The sequence below is a fragment of the Symphalangus syndactylus genome, chromosome 6 (assembly GCF_028878055.3).
Source record: "Symphalangus syndactylus isolate Jambi chromosome 6, NHGRI_mSymSyn1-v2.1_pri, whole genome shotgun sequence".
In the NCBI taxonomy this organism is placed as follows: domain Eukaryota; kingdom Metazoa; phylum Chordata; class Mammalia; order Primates; family Hylobatidae; genus Symphalangus; species Symphalangus syndactylus.
This window is the reverse complement of record NC_072428.2, coordinates 39,336,530-39,351,589: the sequence shown is the minus strand read 5'-3', so window position 1 is coordinate 39,351,589 and position 15,060 is coordinate 39,336,530. Positions and strand designations below refer to the sequence as shown.

The 15,060-nt window shown below is 43.5% G+C and overlaps 1 protein-coding gene across 13 annotated transcripts in view; it reads right to left on the bottom strand.

The window, feature by feature from the left end:
• Positions 1-15,060, bottom strand: part of PLEKHA7 (pleckstrin homology domain containing A7) — a 239,204-nt gene that overhangs the window by 48,601 nt on the left and 175,543 nt on the right. The window lies entirely within an intron of this gene.

The window sequence follows — 15,060 nt, the reverse complement described above, 5'->3', positions numbered from 1 at the left end:
AGTTAGAATGTCAATATAACATGAAAATACAACCCTCCACGTGGGTTCTGCTTCTCACTGTGTGTGGGTCTGTTACCTTTAACTTAAGCAGAGTGATATGGTTTGGCTGTGTCCCCACCCAAATCTCATCTTGAACTGTAGTTCCCATAATCCCCAAGTGTCCTGGGAAGGACCTGGTGGGAGGAAATTGAATCATGAGGGAGGTTATCCTCATGCTGTTCTCCCGAAGGTGGGTGCCTTCTCATGAGATCTGATGGTTTTAGAAGCGGCTTTTCTCTTTTTGCTTGGCAATTCTCCTTCCTGCCATCATGCAAAGAAGGACATGTTTGCTTTCCCTTCCACCATGATTGTTAAGTTTCTTGAGGCCTCCCCAGCCATGTGGAACTGTGAGTCAATTAAACCTCTTTCCTTTATAAATTATCCATTCTCAGGCTGTTCTTTACAGCGGTGTGAGAATGGACTAATATACAGGGAGAACTGAGAAAAGCAATCATTCTTCTCGCTGTTCACGTACCAATATCTTTTCCATGGAAACCCCAAGCTTTGTGGAAAAAAATAATGCATCTTTGGAACTCCTTTTATCCAACAGAGGACATCTTTCCTCTCCAACCCCCACACTGTATCCACTGCCCTTCTGATAACAGCATTTCAATTTTCATTTGGGGATCACTTTCTCCTACCCTCAGTCCAGGTGGTTCAGGTGCTGCTGACTCCCTGTCCAGCTGAGGCTCCACAGTCTCAGTGACTGGTTCAGGAGCTGACTACTCCAGGCCAGAGTTAGCCCTGGGATTTGGGTTGGAGCTGCTGCAACTATGTGGGCAGGCACTGCTTGAGAATGGAGTTAACATAAAGGAAAGCAGATGGAGAAACATAGAATCCTAAAAACTTGGCTTAAGCTCCTACATCTAACCATATGTAAACCAGATATCTCTTTGGATTTTTTGGTTGTCAATAAATAAAAATAAATTCCTTCTTCTTCTTCTTTTTTTTTTTTTTTTTTTTTAACAGCGTCTTGCTCTCTCACCCAGGCTGGAGTGCAGTGGCATGATCATGGCTCACTGCAGCCTTGATCTACTGGGCTCAAGTGATCCTCCCACCTCAGCCTCCTGAGTAGCTGGGACTACAGGTGCATGCATGTTTTAATTAGCTCTGGTAATTTAAAAAAAAAAATTTGTAGAGACTGGGTCTTGCTATGTTGCCCAGGCTGGTCTCAAACTCCTGGGTTCAAGTGATCCACCTGCCTCAGGCCCCCAAAGTTTTAGGATTACAAGCGTGAGCCACCCTGCTGGGTCTAAATTCCCTTTTTCAGTTGTTAGAGTTTGGTTTCTGCTACTTATACTGGAAGGGGTCCTGCCTATTAAATCATTTTACAATGACATATTGAGATGGTAATGAGTGAGAGTCTGTCCATTGTTAACATTCAGTGGCTCTACAAATTCCAGTAGGAGGAAAATATGGGAAATATTCAGGAGCCCATACTTAGAGAAAAAGTAATTCAGCCAGGCACAGTGGCATGCCGAGGGAGGTGAATCACCTGAGGTCAGGGGTTTGAGACCAGCCCGACCAACATGGTGAAACCCCATCTCTACTAAAAATACAAAAATTAGCTGGGCATGGTGGTGTGCACCTGTAGTCCCAGCTACTCAGGAGGCTGAGGCAGGAGAATCGCTTGAACCTGGGAGGCAGAGGTTGCAGTGAGCTGAGATTGCACCACTGCGCAATGGGCAACAGAGCAAGACTCCACCTCAAAAAAGAAAAAGTAATTATTACTGTAAGTTTATAAAGGGACAACTCTGTTCCACAATGTACATATGACAGGTTTTTTTTTCTTTTTTCTTTTTTTCACAAGATAGGTTTTAGCTTTGTCTTTCTTTTCTCCCTTTAAGCCTCCATAACTAGATTAGTGTAACCTGAACCAACAGTCCTCAAGTCGCCTAAGTTGGCCATTCTTTTTTTTTTCTTTTTTTGATACAGGGTCCCACTCTGTCACCAAGGCTGGAATGCACTGGCACGAACAGAGCTCACCATAGCCTCAACCTCCTGGGTTCAAGTGATCCTTCCACCTCTGACTCCTGTGTAACTGGTACCACAGGCACCTACCACCATGTCTGGCTAATTTTTAATTTTTTTTTTTGTAGAGACAAGGTCTTTCTTGTTGCCCAGGCTGGTCTCGAAATCCTGAGCTCAAGCAATACTCCCACCTCAGCTTCCAGAAGTGCTGGGATTACAGGCATGAACCACTGTGCCAGGCCTATTTTCTTTATTATTTCTCACATCCAGGAAACTACCCATAGAGGATGTGCTGAGGCTACTTCGGAGATGATGAAGGCTCTGGCTGCCCTCTGGATCACACTCTGGCCAAGTCACTGAAGCTTTAGAATCTGGCATGCTGCTTTGGTTTCACTTGCTCTGGTATTTCTAAGTGTTTACTCCAATTGTGATACCCAGGTAATTATATCTCCTTGTTATTCACACCCCAAAGATAAAGAGTAGCTGGTCATAAAAGCCAGATAGTGAAACAAATATGACACCTATGTGTATGACATTAGAATTGAGAGGAAATGAACGATTCTTCAACTCTGGGACCCAAAGATTGTGGGCACAATGTCTCAGTCCAACCAATTGTAATGTGGATTTTTCTTCCTTCTCTAACCATTCACCATGTATTTACCAAGCACCTATACAGCCCCCACTGGGACAGGCACCTGGGAGTATAAGAGAGTAGTAGAGAAAATAGCCTTTGCCTTCAAAGCCAGACAACCCTGAAGCCCAATTTAATTATGGTAACCACACTGAATACTGTTCCCATAAACACCTGACCCTCAAATCTTGGAGTCTGTTAGTCTTCTCTAACCTTGGAGCTAATTTAACCATAATTCTTAGTCCTTACTAAGTATGTACATGAGAATATACACTCCCATATATGTCAGTGCTTCCTGGAAATAAATTTGACAGAGGATGATAAATCATTTCCTTTAGATTAATACCAGCATTGATTGCAAAACAAAGCTTTAGAGGGCAGCTAAGCAAATGGTAGTCAGCTTGCACTGGGCAGTTTTCTAGCCCGGAAGACTTTGGGGTTATGAACAGCTCCTTATTCCCATGGCTCCCGGGACTTACATAAGATGCACCTTTGTCCCCAAAATGTTCACGCTCTGGCTGCAGGTAAGAAAGGTGAAAGTAATATTCCCTACTCCCCCACCTTACCAGACCTAAACTTTTAACTTACTAAGTTACGGATTTTAAGGTCAAAATGTTTTTTGGTATTCTCCCTATCTCCTTGCATTCCCACATGACCTCTCAAATTTGTGACACTTGTCACAAAACAGATCTGCAATGCTCAATTTAGCACAATGATGGGAAAGAATGAAGCACCCCTCAGCTGTCAATGACTGTATTACTCAGGCAGCTTGGCCATGCAAAGCATAGATGTTTAGCTAAGACAACACAAGCCTTTCCCAGATGGGCTGCTGTTCCCATGCAGGTCATTGCTATGATCATGAACATGTGAAACCAGTCACTGTTCAAAAACAGGAAATTCCTGACACTCAGTGGCCATTTTGGCCATATGTGTCACTTTTTGAAAATAACAGCGGGCACAGGTTTTAGAACCAGTTGGACCTAGATTCAAGAACTGGTTCCACCACATATAAGCTGTGTGACCTTGGGCAAGTGACCTCTCTAGTCTCAAGTTCCTCATCTGTGAAATGGGTAACAGTGTCTCCTTGGGTTGTTGTGAGGATTAACGGTGCACAGAAACAGCATAGCACAGTGTCTGGCACACAGTATGCCCTCAAATACAAATGTCTTCACTACCCAAAGGTATTCCCTCCTCCTTTGCTCCAATTTTTTGAAAGTGGCAATGTACCCAGCAAAACACATTTCCCAACCTCCCTTGTAGCTGAGGATGATCATATAACATAGCTTTGGCCAATAAGATATAAGCATAAATTGCTAGGTGGAATCCTCCAGGAAAGTCTTTACAAGAAGGCAAGCTTAGCTAACCCTTCTCTTCTTCCTGCCTGGGATTTAGACTTTGCTGAATTGCAAAGTGATAAAAATAAGGATGTAAGTCACAGCTAAAAGCTGGGTAGAAGGTGATAAAGAGCCCATGTCTCTGATTGCATCACGGTGCTACTGTACCAACCTATTGACTATCCCTGGATTCCTGCTATGGGAGAAAACTAAAACCCAATTTGATTATGCCACCCTAAATTGGGTTGTTCTGTTTCTAGCAACCAAACATGACCCCTAACTGTTCAAGGGGCTACTCTTATCATTGACTGGGGTTGGGCCCCAGCATTTCTAGCATATCACAGAATGCTATTTGTCTGTTTAGAGCAAATTCTTATTTTCCCTTGCAAGTGGGAAGAGCACATACCTCAGACTGGCGATACTTCTCTCATTTCTTTTCTTCACAAGAACTTGAATGTTAACAGATCTCACCAAGCAACTATGCACTGATTATTATTTCATTCTGCCTCCAAATCATTTATCTCATCAGGCAATGAGGAATAATATTTCCCTCTATCTTAATGCTAAATGCACACATACCCCACACACATTCAATCTCATTCAAAGACTGAGATGGGAAGAGGAATGACAGCTTGTAGGGGCTTGAACCTTAGTCCTGATGTCCAGCACAGCCTTTCTGTTGTAATCCCACTGGAAGGATCCCTCCCCGCTTACCTTACCTAAATGACCAAACTAGGAGCCCAAGAACAAGAACCCAGGCCACTGACAGTCTTGGAGAGTTGGATCTGACCCAGGCCAGATGATAAAGTCCTGCCATGGGAAACCAGCTCAGCCTGTGTTAACAGATCCTGGGTCCTGAGCACTGAACTGCAGTCTCAGGAATAGGGTGGGCTCAAAAGCCAGAACCCACTCTGGGCATAATCAATAGACTTGTACAAAAGACTGAAGAGAAAGGAGCCCAAAGTATGTGGAACACCCTAAGGCAGGCTCGCTCTTTTGAATGAGTTCCTAGCATTTGAGGAAGGAGATAGCCAGGGAGAAATGGAGAAGGGAGTTAGTTTCTTCTTTTCCCCAGAGTTAAATAGGGCAGCCCCCTTGGGATGGAGGGAGAATAGCCTGCTACTTTTCATGCTGTGCTTTGCCTAAATCAACAAGAGGGCTTGACAGCTTTGATGACACCCTCCACAATCCTTCAGGCCTCCCTCACACAGAGAAGAGTGAGGCTGCAGAATAAATAAAACAACCAGAATGCTAGGCTGAGGCTGCCTCCTGCCTCAGTAGAGCAGCTATTGGCGAAGTCCCTTTTAAAGTTGTAGGGATTGACAAACCAGACTAAGAAGAGGATAAAGCTATTCTAGGCCTGCCAGCCCTCCTCACTTTATTCATTCCCGCCTGGAGAATCTTTCTCTCTTTCTTCTAGCTGGGTAAGCCATGCCACCAGTCACAGCTCAACCTGAGCCACTCTGAAGCTCTAGCACATACCACGCTCACTTACTTTCCATCTCCCCAGGGAAACCAGCAGTCCCGGTCTGGGAGATACACTTTTTTAATGGCCAGGGCTTGGTTATTGTTACCATATGCTAGGCCCTACTGTGTGCTAGGAATCTGTCACGGATAACCTGTAATCCCTGTAACAATTCTGCAAGTTCGGGACTGAGCCCAGAGAGGCTGAGGGCACACACGACTACTGGATTACCTATAATAAATGGACTCTAATAAAGGACAGGAATCTGGCAGCGGCAGCCATCACCGACTGAGCACTTACTAAATGCAAAACTCTGAGCTAAGCACTTTACTACCTCTTCTTATCATCACACAAACCCACAGAGCTAGAGACATTTTTCTTTCATGAAAGGTAATAAAAGTGGCTGGGCATGGTGGCCCACATCTGTAATCCCAGCACTTTGGGAGGCCAAAGTGGGTGGATCACCTGAGCTCAGGAGTTCAAGACCAGCCTGGCCAACATGGCGAAACCCCGTTTCTATTAAAAATACAAAAAATATTAGCCAGGCATGGTGGCGGGCGTCTGTAGTCCCAGCTGCTCAGGAAGCTGAGGCAGGAGAATCGCTTGAATCTGGGAGGTGGAGGTTGCAGTGAGCTGAGATCATGCCTTGCACTCCAGCCTGGGTGACAAGGCCAGACTCTCTCTCTCAAAAATAAAAAGGTAATGAAAGTGATGCTCAGAGATGTTAGCCAACTTGCCTTGGATCATGAAACTAGTGACATAAGCAGGACTCAAACCTTATCTGATATGACTCCAAAGCCCTGTGCAAGGCTGAAAACATGTCTATAAATTACTTCTGCTGATGATCCAAAAGGCCAGTCCAGCCTCCGGGGCTGTCCAGCTACACTTTGCCCATGGTGATTAGAGTTTGGAAGGCCAAAGACTTAGCTCTCAAAGACAGTGCAAATAACCCAAAATGTGTGGGCCACTTCTGAGCAGGCCGATCCCCCATGCACGAGTCCCAGGAGAGTGTTCCGATCACTCCCAGCCATCCCACATCCTCACTGGAACATCTTACAGGTAGACGTTTCCCAGCTGTTTTGTTCATCTGTTCATCCATTCATCTACCTACCCACCTGGCCAGCCAAACATCCATGTACTTGGTGCAGATCATAATCTCAAAAGATACAATACTGAACACCATAATCCCAAAAGGTCAAAATCCCTAAAGTCGAAAATCACAATCCCAAAAGATTAAAATCCAGAATGTTGAAATCCTCAAGGCCAGATGTGGTAATGGAGAAGCCAAATATCATTCCTTCTTCCTGTATTCCTTCCAGCACAATGGAAGAGATCAGTAAAACTGTTCCCTTGCAAAATAGCTATGGTAAGTGTACAGGGCTACTTAATGGTGAAGGACAAGTTTAAAAGCTAATTATCACTGGTGATGCAAAAGGGGAAGAGCGCTTAATTGCAACAGCTGAGCAAGAACCAGACTTTCAAATGGACAGCAAATACTACAACATTTCTATACTACAACCATTCTCCAAATGCAAGTGCAGCGAGTATTTTGAAAATCATAACAATGAAAATGCAAGCAAAAAATACCAGAAATCTCCCCTGCCAAATTATTCAATCATGTGCAACGTCTGTCCCTTCACACATAGGGCCAATTTGCTATGTTATGTATTTCACCTTCACATTGTTTCCAATACTGGAGGTACAAATTGTATAAAGACTTTTAGAGCATTCTAATTTGTTTTATGCATCTTTTGCAAATTTGACTCCTTGAAAATGCATTATCACAAAGTTGACTTTGTGTGTAACCATTGTGTGCTTTTGTAAAACTGCTGAAACTTCCTCAAAAAATGAAGAAATGTCCTTTTTTTACACCTGCATTTGTGAAAGATAAAACTTCTTGAGATTTCAGCTCTTTGGATAACTGCATATGAAAATTTGTAGCCCAAACCCCCACGTATCTATGCATTAACTGAACACTTATTATATGCCAGGCACTGACAGATGAGACCTATGCAGTTCTCATTTTCAAGGAGCTTTAAGTCTGGTAGGGGTGACAATGAGAAAGCAGGTCAACATAACTTTAGCATGAAAGACCTATGAATAAGGAATGACAGTGTACTACCAACAGGGGCATCTGACACGCTGAATAGTCAGGGAAGGAGGAAATATCATTCATCTAGGCTAACCTGAGAGTGTTGGGGTTGCCCTGGTGCAGGTGAGAGGGCCCTGGTGCAGGTGAGAGGGCTGGTAAAGTGGGTGAGCAAAGCCCAGAGGGATCCTGGTTGCCTCAAGAGAAGGACCTCTATCCTCCCAGACCTCATCAGTCTATTCTCCCCTTGCTCACTTTGGTTCAGCCATGCTCTACACTCATTTGTACATGCCATCACCTCTGCCCAGAATACCCCTCCTCAAAGTTTTGTATATCTGACTTTCTTGTATCAATCAGGCCCCATCTCCCCAACATCCCCTTCTAGAATCCTTCCCTAACCACCCAAACAAAAGCGGCTACTCCCTTGCCCTAGTCCTACCCTAACTCATCACTTGGTCTTACTGCCTTCATGTATAGATCATGATACAAATTGTCTTAATGATTTCTTGTTTTCCTGTTTATGGTCTGTCTTCCTGCCCCACCCCTCCAGAATGTAAGCAGCATGGCACCTTGCCTCTCTCTCTTTGAACACTGCTGTATTCTTAACATCTTTAACAGTGTTTGACCCACAATATGCCATATATATATATATGGCAGCACTTTGGGAGGCCAAGGTGGGTGGATCACCTGAGCTCAGGAGTTCCATATATATATATATATATATATATATATATATATATTTTTTTTTTTTTTTTTGAGATGGAGTCTTGCTCTATCACCCAGGCTGGAGTGCAGTGGTGCGGTTTTGGCTCACTACAGCCTCCTCCTCCCGGGTTCAAGCGATTCTCCTGTCTCAGCCTCCTGAGTAGCTGGGATTACAGGCATGCGCCACCATGCTAATTTTTGTATTTTTAGTAGAGACAGCATTTTGCCATGTTGACCAGGCTGGTCTCAAACCCCTGACTTCAGGTGATCCGCCTGCCCAGGCCTCCCAAAGTGCTGGGATTACAGGCATGAGACACCATGCCTAGCCATCCTTAATAAATATTTATAGAATAAAAGACTGAACGGATGAATGCATGAACAAACGCACCAATTCAAGTTGCTGAAAGAAGTTCAGCATGCCACATAGAATGGGAAATGGCAAGAGATGAACCAAAGGTATCTGTAGGGACCAGGCCCGTGCAGGGTTTCCAGAGACTTACTAAGGAAATTGGACTTTATTCTAAAGGTGACTCTACTACAAGTTTCTTTAGTCCCAAGACAGGACTGCAGCTACTCCAGAGAACACAGAGGTTAGGAAATTGAGAAAAACGATGAGTTGTTTTTTAATATGCCCTCCTGCCTGAGTCACTTCTCAGTTTTGTGAGCTGTAAATGCCAAATAACCTCCTTAGTTGGTGCTTTAGCTTATTAGAGAGGAAAAAACATCCTTAGACAAGATAGAAAAGGCAGTATTATGGGGGAAGTCGGTAAGACAGATTTCAAAAAGGTTGTTGAGAATCAAAAACTGGAGTCCACGGCATGGCCAGTAGAAGAATACGGACGTGAGGCAGAAGATGACTGGGGAGGGGGGCAGAGAGCAGGCCCTGCCAGTAGTGCAGGGTGTCCCTCATAGCACGTGGCGTGGCATCTCGAAAATACTGGAATTAAAGTCTATCATGGAATTCTGAAGCCTGTGTAACAAACAAGAGAACAAAAGTCAGAGGTGCAGGCTAGGCGCGGTGGCTCATGCCTGTAATCCTAACACTTTGGGAGGCTGAGGTGGGTGGATCACTTGAGCCCAGGAGTTCGAGGCCAGTCTCCACATCATGGTGAAACCTCATATCTACAAAAAATACAAAAAATGAGCCAGGCACAGTGGCACATGCCTGTAGTCCTAGCTATTCAGGAGGCTGAGGTGGGAGGTTCACTTGAGCCTGGGAGGCAGAGGTTGCAGTGAGCCAAGATCATGCCACTGCACTCCAGCCTAGGTGACAGAGTGAGACTTTGTCTCAAATAAAAAAGTCAGAGTTGCAGTGAGGACTCTTAGCTCTGCTCCTGGGCCAGAAGAATAGGAAGAGGCTGGGGGAAGTGGGAGCTGAAGACAAATAGGACTGAGGGATGGGGCTGTAGGGACCCTGAACTGTTGAACAACTCACACTGCTAGGAGATGAGTACATTCTGGCAGAGGAGAGAGTGCAGTTTGTTCATAGGAGACTCATCATTGAGATCTAGGAATTAATGATGAAACTGGAAGAGGGTAAAGAGAAAACAGCTGAAAATACTGTCAAAGCAAATCCTATGGAAGTTAATATAGCTGATAGGGAGCACCTACTATGTCTCAGGCACTGGACTAAGTAAGCACTTGATACATTTGTTTAATTTAATCCTTGTAGCAAGCCTATGAACTAAGAAAAATCAAGGTTTCAAAAGCATGCATAATTTGCACAAGATGACACAGCTAGAAAGTAGTAGAGCAGGGATTTGAACCCAGGTCTATCCAATTTCAGACTAAGCACTGGGAGGAGATACTTAAGGCAAAAGAAATAGGTATAGTAGGAAGTGAGGGATAAATCAGCCAGCCTGGACATTGATTACTGATGCCCTCTTTACCATGTCCCAGTAAGCCATTTCTGCCCATAGTCCTCTGCCCATGGAGCCCTAACACTTCCTTGGGAACCCGCACCACCTCACTCTCAGTCTTCACAGCCTGGATAGGGCTCCACCCCTGGCTCTCAGAAGTGAAGCATGTGTTTCAGGCCTCTGCGATCAGCATGATGTTGTCCCTGGCCATGGAAGATGGTTGGGGACATAAATGTAAACTAAACCTGTCTAATCAGTATGAATCTCAGAGCTTCTGGACCAGACTCTGGCTCTTTCCTACTGGATTTTAACCTTGATGATACGAGTTTGGGACCACTGCAGCTATCTTGCCACCAGGCCCTAGATGTGCCAGGGACCTCCTCGTGGAGCTCAAGACTGAATTCAACACACAGGTGGGAAGAGCCCAGAGCCTGAGAATATGACTTCTAGTGATATTGTCTGAGCCTTGAACCCCGTTGTTTCTAAAGCCAGATCTATCTTGGGCTTCTCAGTGACATGAACCAATAAATTCCCTCCTTTGAAAGGTAAATTTCTCTGTATTTTCTGTCATCTGCAGTCAAACAGTCCTAATACATACCACCACTAATAAAGGAAGCATCTGCCTGTATGAATAAAGAGAGAAGCCTCTGGGTGAGAATAACAGGGAGCGAATAAAATGCTACTGTTGGGGCCACCCACTTACAGAGATGGAGCTTTTCCAAGGCAAAACACCAAACTGGAAGAAAGGCAAGATTTAGTCTGCCTGACGAATAATTTTAACCAACCAAATGTCTGAACATCTTATTCTGGAAAAATAGAACATTTAATAAGTCTGTATTTGCTTGGCTGGAAATTTCAGCTCTCAGAAACTTATGGAGAAATGCTATTATGTCTTTATTGTGACTCAGAAGCTGGAAAAACTTGTGTTTTTTATTTTGTTTTAGTTTCTTGGGCTTTTTTTTTTGTTTTTTCTGTTTTTTGTTTTGTTTTTGAGACAAAGTCTCACTCTGTCACCCAGGCTGGAGTGCAATGGCATGATCTTGGCTCACTGAAACCTCTGCCTCCTGAGTTCAAGTGATTCTCCTGCCTCAGCCTTCTGAGTAGCTGGGATTACAGGAACCTGCCACCACACCCAGCTAATTTTTGTATTTTTAGTAGAGATGGAGTTTCACCATGTTGGCCAGGCTAGTCTCAAACTCCTGACCTCAAGTGGTCTGCCTGCTTTGACCTCCCAAAGTGCTAGGATTACAGGCATGAGCCACCGCACCTGGCCTGTGTTTTTTATTTTTAAAGGGATGAAACCTTGGGCAAACATGATCATGGAGTTTTAAGAGTTTATTAAGAGCATAATAAGAATACACCTCAATGTCAGAGAAAAACTAGGGATGATACAATGGCCTGAGACTAGGGAAAGGGGAGGAACCCTTCCAACACCAAAATGTGATGCTAAAAAATACCCAAATCTCAGCTATCTAGATTAATCCTCAAGGGTTCTAGCCAGACATCATTTATCAATCATGCACTTTTTTCCTATAAAGTTCAATCTTGTTCTCAAATTCTCTCTCACCTAGCATCCTACTCAGCCACAATGAATTGAGCAAAGTTGGGACACCAGAAGAAACCCATTTTGCCATCTCTAGTGTAATAACACAGGGAACTCTTGAAGCTCAAATTATAAAAGGACATGTATAAGAAATGGAAGGTGGGACACAAATCCATAGTGGAATGGGCCCACATGAACAATGGCAGAAAAAGGAAAGTCTAGAAGGAGCTGTTTGTTTATTTAAAGTAAAACAAAACAAAAACAAAATTTCTATTTATTAAAATAAATGGGGGTTTAAAAAAAAGAGATGTAGGTGTCTCTACTTAGGGAAGATGACCCAACATAAACAGAGAGGGCAGAATTCTCCAGCTTCTGGGTTTAATTCCACATTTTCATTAAGAAGAATGATCTTCACCAGGAAAAAGGGAACAAACCCGGTTAAGAGAGCCTGAAAGTCCACGATGGGGAGGAAGAACAGGAAGCCCTACTCTCCTGTAGTTGAGCTCCAGGCCCAGCTATCGGTGGTGCCCCAGCGACATAAGGGAAGCTGGGCTTGAGAAACCTATTGGGTGATCTCTGAGGAATCAAAGGGAAGGGGGAAAAGACCAGAATATTAGAAACTGGCAAACAGCATTCTGATTTTCAAAGAAGAGGAAAAACAAATTCCATAGCCTATCAACAACCTCTGCAAGAGGCTAAGCAGCACTGTTAACCTGGCAGATTTCAGAGCACACAGGAAAGGAGGCAGCAAGAAAAGGCAAACAACTCAGTAGAAAAATGGGCAGAGGATAGGTACAGGCAATTCCCTTAATAGGAAACACACGTGCCCATTGAGCTGGGCATGGTGGCTGGTGACTGTCATCTCAGCTACTTGGGAGGCTGAGCTAGGAGGATTGCTTGAGGCAAAGAATTCAAGACCAGGCAGGGCAACATAGTGAGCCTCTGTCTCTAAAAAATGTTTTAAAATTAGCCAGGCATGATGTGGTGGCCCACAGCTGAGGTCCCAGCTACTAGGGAGGCTGACATGGGAGGACTGCTTGAGCCCAGGAGTTCGAGGCTGCAGTGAACTATGATCATACCACTGTACTCCAGCCAGGGTGACAGATCGAGACTCCGTGTCTTTAAAAAAAAAAAAAAAAAGTGGAAATAAATATAAAAGATCCTAACCATCATGGAAATACACATTAAGATAATCAGATACTATTTATGTATCAGACCAGTAAAATTAAGACATAACATCAACTATTGGCAAAGATATGGGGAAATGACACACTCACTAGTGGAATACACAGCTTTCTTTTTTTTTTTTTTTTGAGACAGAGTCTCGCTCTGTTGCCCAGGCTGGAGTGCAGTGGCGCGATCTCTGCTCACTGCAAGCTCTGCCTCCCGGGTTCACGCCATTCTCCTGCCTCAGCCTCCCGAGTAGCTGGGACTACAGGCACCCACCACCACACTCGCTAATTTTTCATATTTTTAGTAGAGATGGGGTTTCACCATGTTAGCCAGGATGGTCTCCATCTCCTGACCTCGTGATCCACCCGCCTCGGCCTCCCAAAGTGCTGGGATTACAGGCGTGAGCCACCGCGCCCGGCCACACAGCTTTCTTTAAAGGGCAGTTTGGTGGTATTGATTAAAATTAAAAATGTATTATACTTTTACCCAGCAATCTGAAAGACTCACACATACAGAGGCTTTTGGAAGGTTAATACAAAAATTTTAAATACAGGTTTTAAAAATACACTACAGTACATCTATGCTATGAAATACCATATGAGTAAAAATTAAATGTGATTCATATATACTGATAGTGAGTGATCCTTAAGATGTCATTATTCATGCTTTCAGAAAGCACAAAAGAAACCTATATATTTCTATAAGTCCATATACGTATATAAAGGCATAGAAAATAGTTTAAAAGCCAATTAACCAGATTATAGAGATTACCTTGGGAAGGTAATTTGGGATATCTTTGTCTTCAGTTTTTGCATTTTTATACCTAGAATGTTTTCATTTATTATATAGTTACATATACATTTAATATATATTTAATAATTTGTATATACTTAATTATAAATATATACATATATACACACACATACATATATACATAGTCGGCCTTCTGTATCCAGGGTTTCATATCCATGGATTCAACCAACCACAAATTAAAAATATTTAGAGGGGGGAAAAAAGGATGGTTGTGTCTGTACTGAACACACACAGACTTATTTTCTTGTCATTATTTCCTAAACAATACAGTATAACAACTATTTACATAGCATTTACATTGTATTAGGTATTATATGTAATCTTGCAATCTAGAAATGATTTAAAGTATGTGCGTAGGTTATATGCAAACACACCATTTTATATAAGGGACTCTGAGTATTTTGGTATCTGTGGGGCTTCCTGGCACCAGTCCTCCATGGATACCAAGGAATGACTACATACATATACTGTAAACATATATATATATATAAAAAGAATGAAAAATAAAGACCAGGAAACAGTGACTGTTGGGGACTAGCCTGTGCACTAGGAGTAAGATGTGTCAAATCTACCCAGTTTCCTTCTCCTGGGGTGAGAAGGGAAATGCCAACCACGCTGTGAGCTGAGCCCCGCAGGCTACTGGCAAAGTCTTTCAGATCAGTATTATGGAAACAATAGAAAAATGCAGGCTGGATGACAATGCTGGAAGTAGAGCCAAAATTGACTTAGTTACTGATTCAGGGCCCATGGGGAAGCTCCTAGGGCAGTCTTTGGTCCTGTCCTGTTCAACATCTTCATTCATTCATTCATTGAATCTCTCACTCAGTCACTCACCAGACATTTGAGAGCTTACTATGTGTCAGATGTTGTGCATTTAGATATAAAGACAGGCCGGGCGTGGTGGTTCATGCCTGTAATCCCAGCACTTTGGGAGACCAGGGTGGGTGGATCACTTGAAGTCAGGAGTTCAAGACCAGCCTGGCCAACATGGTGAAACCCCGTCTCTACTAAATATGAAAAATTAGCTGGGTGTGGTGGCGGGCACCTGTAATCCCAGCTACTCGGGAGGCTAAGGCAGGAGAATCGCTTGAACCCAGGAGGCAGAGGTTGCAGTGAGCCAAGATCATGCCATTGCACTCCAGCCTGGGCGACAAAAGTGAGACTCTGTCTCGAAACAAAACAAAACAAAACAAAACAAAACAAAACCAAGATATAAAAATGATATCTACTTTAAGCCTAGGATACTGAAAAGTAGACAGAAGGGGGAAACAAAAACAGTGTGAAAAATGCTCAGACTGACGTGCTATGGGAGCTCCAGAAGGTAGGGCCTGACTATACCCTGGCCTCTTGATGGAGGTCACTATTTATAGCTATATTTATATTTCATGAGGTCTATACACTGCATGAAAGAGATCATAAAGCTAGGAAGTACCGCGAA